At 39.2% G+C, this 6,000-nt stretch overlaps 1 protein-coding gene across 1 annotated transcript in view; it reads left to right on the top strand.

Annotated features, from left to right (window-relative positions):
* The first annotated feature begins 336 nt into the window (after window positions 1–336).
* ccdc102a (coiled-coil domain containing 102A) overlaps window positions 337–6,000 on the top strand; it is a 46,225-nt gene continuing 40,561 nt past the window's right edge. Inside the window, exon 1 of the mRNA XM_053512945.1 lies at window positions 337–463. The gene's annotated coding sequence lies outside the window, so the exon portion shown is untranslated. The remainder of the gene's footprint in view (window positions 464–6,000) is intronic.

The following is a 6,000-nucleotide window of genomic DNA, read 5'->3' as shown; positions in this document are numbered from 1 at the left end:
AAACATGCACTTAAATCACTATTATAACTCAGGAATATATGAAGTCTGGGCAGTATTAAATGTTTTGTAATACTCTATATGTATGCTCTGACATATGCATTATTTACAGATAATTAGAGAAATGATGACTATGTAAATAATTATGATCATAAACTAAACTTTTCGAGATAATTCAAAGCTATAATAAATTAAATTATAATAAAATTAATGATAAAAGCAAATGCTGTTTGGGAAAATTGTGAAAGGCCCCGCCTCCTTTCTCGAAACCACCGCCCACTTTGTGTGAAGCCCCGCCCCCGGTGCCCTCCTCCTCCTCCTCCTCCTCCAGCAGCGCCTCAGTGATGAGAGAATTCCTGCAGGAGGAACAGCTGGATGAAGCGGCGCTCTGGAGCTGCGGGAAGATCAGACGGAAACCCCGGAGCAGCGTCCAAAAACCACAGATTTACACCTGATACAGCTGCAGGTAGGATTATGTCAAAAACGAGCCTTGTGTAGTCTTTCTCTGGGGTTTATTTTCGGGATTAGAGTGACACTCAGCAACAGCTTCATTGTGGGAATGCTAACCTGCTAAACTTCTGCAGCGCTAATTCTGATTTACAATGTACAGTAGTAATAATTAATCATGGTGTATATTTATAGTGCATTAAAACGTCTAGTCAGGCTAAAGGTGACATGACTTAGGAAGAGAAAAGGCATTTTTAAGGAGAGGATAAAGGCGCAGAGCTGCACACGCTAGTTAGCCAGTTAGCTCCTGATGTCTGAGGTAAAAATCACACAGACTGTTAAACACTCAGGTGGCACTTCTGTGCGCGCGGTGATCATAATTTTAAGCTTAGTTGGTCTAAAATGTGTATCTCGGTTAAAAAACAGTAACGCCAGTCAAGGGATTGTATTAAAGATGAACATCGTTGGGTTTATTTTTTTATAATAAAAGTCAACTTCTCCGTGTTTACTGTTACTCGTGTGTGTGACTAGGAGTTAGTCTCCAACGCGCATGCGCAGGATTGCCCCCCAAATTTCCTTCTCTACATGCAGGACTCAGGCATTAGTGGTTATTTCCTCCAGTCCCAGTCTGGTTTTAATTGTGTGTGTGTTAGTGAGTGAGTGAGTGAGTGTGTGATAGTGAGTGTGTGTGTGTGTGTGTGTGTGAGTGAGTGACCTGGTGCTGGATGACAGGAGCTCGGTTTCTCTAAACCCTACCATCTGTTTTCCTCCAGGCGGGGTGTCCTCTTTTATACCCAGCCGTAAAACTAAGAAAGAGCGCAGGCCTCTTTCATATATACACACACACACACACACACTCACACTAACACACAAGACACTCACATTATAGTAGTGTGTGTGTGATTATTTACCAGTACAGTACTATTTGGACAGGATTAGTTTTCCAACATGTGTGTGTACAGTTCTGATCAATTCGCACACTATAAATTATGTGCGTAGAAACCACAGAGATGTGTGTACGACTGTATCGTAACAATAAAAACTCTAATTGAATAAAGTCAGAGGTGTGTGTGTGTGTGTGTGTGTCCTCAAAAAACACTTTCATTGATTAATCTGACCTCTTTCAACTTTCAGTGATTGATTCCCACCTCAAATGCAAACATACTGTATATGAGGAAACAATTCTTAAAAAAAAAGTGATTTTGAAGCCAGTGTGGCGAGATATGAATCTTGATGCGTAACTGAATCGATTCTCCCCATCACCCAACATAAAGAGCTGTTAATCGGTGTTAGCTTTATTATTAGATGTTTATATAAATAGTGAGTTTTACACAGTTTGTGTGTTTAGTTTTCTCTATAACACACAGCGTTCCTGCAGCGCTACAGCTCGGGGCTTTCGATCAGTTCAGCTGCTTGCATACGAAGCTACAAAACACACAGTGCGTCTGATTCTCATTCTCAAAATATTCACGTAATTCACATCCAGTTCTATTAGATTCTGTACCTTTTTTTTTTAATAATTGCAGTTTCCTGTATTCCATTTATACTTGGTTCTATGATTTCTTTTTTCACTTTTCTTTGTAAATACACATCATGGCTCAACTGTCTTCAAATAACCATCTAAACAAATATGGATGTTTTTACTTCCTTTCCATTCTTTTTTTTTCCTATTCGTTTTTTTCCCCCAGAAAGAATGTTCTGATTCACATCTGGATCCTTCAGGTCGCCCACGGATGTCATGATTTTCTCTTTTCTTTCTCTTCTCCCTTGCCGTATTGTTTCCTCCTGAAGGAATGATGAACGACACCGAGTGGCTCCCAAACCCCGCCGCACACGTCCCCTTCCTGCGGTGGCTTCTCTGTTGTCTGTGAGATCAGGATGGAGTTGGATATATTGGTTGCAGGATTTGTGGTGGAAATCATGCGCCCGAGGGAGTGAATACCAGACGGAGAGCGGGGGAGCGTGGAGGCGGGGTGTTTGGTGTTAGTGTGTCGTAGATTTACACCAATATCGAGTTTGATCTAGATTAACTGGGAGGTTTTGTGATGGTCTGATGTAGAGCTGAACGAGTCTTTGACTGGTTTTATAAGTAGCGATCTCTGTATGTTCATTTCATACATTGGTGTTTTATAGAACTCACACTCGAGACGATATTTATTTAATCATTAATGTAATACTTTGGTGTTTAACGCTGGAGCGCTCGCATCTACACTGATACTAAAACACACAGACATGAGAAAATTTTCTCAGTATATTATCTCGAGGTGTCGAATAGAAACATCTGCACACTTACTGTGTGTGTGTGTGTGTCAGAGTGCTCTATTTATGCCAGGAATAAAGAATAAATTAAATCTGACTGGAAACTGCTGAGAGAGCGCGCGAGAGTTTGATATTGCATTTTGGTAAAAGACAACAGAAGAAAATCAGTTTGGACTGACAACAAAATCAATAAAAAAACAACAATAACAACTGTTATAGAAATATAAACAATATTCAACAACCTCTCACAGGATTGTGTGTATGTTTGTGTTTTGATCCTTGAGTACAGCAGCGATTTATAACACACACACCTCTGCCCTAAATACACCTGGTCACTATGGTAACAGCATCCAGCACTGTTTTTTGTTCCCTCGTGGTTCTATTAATACCCTCACAGAGTGTGCGCTTGTGTGTTCATGACCAGAGTTTGTGTGTGTGTGTGTGTGTGTGTGTTTATAACCAGAATTTGTGTGTGCGTTAATGACCAAAGTTTGTGTGCCAAGTTTTGTAAGAAACAATCAAATATGCTTTAAATTGTAACTCTGTGTTCTGTTATTCAGTTGTTTATTCAGCAGGAAATAAATTTTGATGTGTGTGTGTGTGAGGTCGTTGTACGACGACCCTTTCCTCATTAGTCACAGTGAACAGCCCTGTCTGTTTGTTTTTCTGAGGTTTTCAGCAAGATGTTGCTCTCACAGACAGAAGTCTCGTGCTGTAGAGTGATTCTAAGTTTTGGGCGCCGTAACTTTGTGTAATCGGCGGCGACGCAGCGTCCGTCGGCCTGACACGGTTCTTTGAGTGCTGTATGTTTTCTGTGTGTGTGTATTTCTGATCTGATTCCGATTTGATGCCGTGAGCCGCACTGCAAAAAGTCAATTTATTTAATTGCAGGTCTGTTGTTGCAGGATCTTTATCCTATCTCACACTCCGCTAGAGAATTCACAACAGAGTTTATTTATTTATTATACAGAGGAATCGACGAAAAAACACAGCAGACAATCTTTTGATTACTTTACCCAACATCATTTCTGAATTAACTCTCAGTGCTTCTTATCGACTCGCTCTCTTTCTTTTTGTTTCTTAATCGTTTAATTTTCTTGAGATTGTTCTCGATGTTTAAGTCTCGAGTGCAGAATGAAAAAACCCAGACGGGTGAGAGAGCAAACAGATTCAGACGGCCATGTTTTCGCCTTGAGAATGTCACGTTGCCATGGCGATGCAGCCTTTTCAGACGTCTCAGTGCTCGCGTGCAAGGGGATTGTGTGTGTGAGAGAACGAGGGGCAGAGTGGTCGATTTTGAGGATCAGACCTTCCTTCGAGAATTATTTGGTAAAATGTTGCCGTTCCTCTACTCTAATATGTTAACACATCAACATGCAGCACAGCGTCCTGTGTGGTAGGAGCGAATTATTTCCCTAAGTTTGTTTAGAATAATAACAAAATCTAAATAATAAAAAAAATTTTATAGTGTCAATACAAATCGAATCGGCACCTGGGTATCGTGATGATATTGTATCGGGTCGCCCCTGCTGATTTGCATCTCTCTGCTGTTAATATAAACCTGCACTGTCTGAGCTGCTGTTAGAGAGAATTAATCAACGCCTTCTAACCAATCAGGGTCCAGAACTTAGCAGTTAGTTTATTACAGGTTTGTCCTTCTGTAGGGGTTTGTGTTAAATCGTCAGCGTATCCACACTTCTGTTAAGTACATTCCACATGTCCACACCCTTCACTTGTGTGTGTGTGTGTGTGTGTGTGTGTGTGTTTACATAACTCCACTTCCCTGAATCAGTTTAGAGGAATGTGGTATTTCTCTCTCTCTCTCTCTCTCTCTCTCTCTCTCTGTGTGATTAAGTGTATAACTCAACGTTGTGTAAGACGAACACTACATGATTATAAAGTCACATATAAGCAATAAATTATTAGTAAAGCATCTTTAGCGCTGGAATGTTCTGAGTAATATTTTTGGGTGAGGTCTCGAGGACGAGTCCGATATCGCAGTGCGTGGATGTTTCTCTGACACATGACGCCATACTGAGTTTTGAACTGTACTGTAACATAATGAACCACACTGAAAAGGAGGGAAATGTTTTTTAAAATATTATACCATTATGGTTATGATTATAACAACGGATCCTAACTTTTAATATGTTGTCTTATAGTGAATTATTATTCTGAATATACTGATGCTAATCTTTAACATTAATTGTTTTAATTGTTTTGGTGTAGAGATGTGCTAGAGATTTTTTGTATATGGCTAGACGGTTTGATGATACATCAATGTCTTGACTGTTTTTGTATTTGCAGTTTGGTGTAAACCTAACCTCTAGGTTATTATGCGGATTATGTACTCGTGTACTTAGAGCTGTATAAACGTCTTATTTGTCACAGGTGACGTCCGAACTCGAATTTCACTCACACACTTCAATACTGAGCAGTAAAAACATTTTATTTAATTTTTTTTACTTTTTTGGACAGTTTTTAAACAACAGACTCTATCCTGCAAAGTGGTACACAAATATGACCCAAGCCCCAGTCAGAGGTCTGGTTAATTGACTGCAAAAAAAACCCAAAATACATTAAACATGGATGGAGTACAGTTATACGGGTGTGTATTTAACTGTAGTGAGATCTTTATATAAATCATTCTCTCAGTTTTTTATTATTATTATTTATTTATTTTTTGAAAGCTTATGTCTAGTATTGTGTCTCTCCTTGGATATATCCTCTTTGAGAAATATTTTATTGCGTGAGTTTAGTTTGTGCTAACTGACGAGAAAAGCTCAGATTAATGTAATAATCATTCTTATAAAAATCTAATAATACATTTAAGTTTGCTGTGAAATGTAAAGGGTTAAACTGCACTTTGTTGTGTAGACCTGGGACATCAGCAGCTGATGAATTAAATCCGTTACTGTAGACTTCATCAGTGCTAAATGATTAATTATGTTGAGGAGGTGAAATGTGAGTGGTGGTGATCGAAGTAAAGCGTGTCTGATTGCGCAGCTGAGACTGCAGCTCTCTCTCGCTGTGGCGCGCTCTCGCTACGGTACTCAATAACTTGACAAACTCAATGTTTCGAGAGCTTTTAAAATGTAATAATGTTTAAGTTTTACAATTTTTATATTAATTACCTGATCATCTGATGATATTTTTAGTCAGTACCCCTCACTCTGAGCCTTAAAGATGTACTGATGGTTTAAGCTCCGTATCTGCCATTCATTTGTGGGTGGAGCTACATATTAACATGGTTGTTATAGCACTAAATAAAAAGAACTCCACAGCGTTTGAAACGAA

This window comes from Clarias gariepinus, chromosome 15 (genome assembly GCF_024256425.1).
Source record: "Clarias gariepinus isolate MV-2021 ecotype Netherlands chromosome 15, CGAR_prim_01v2, whole genome shotgun sequence".
NCBI lineage: Eukaryota > Metazoa > Chordata > Actinopteri > Siluriformes > Clariidae > Clarias > Clarias gariepinus.
This window is presented reverse-complemented; position numbering and strand designations above follow the sequence as displayed.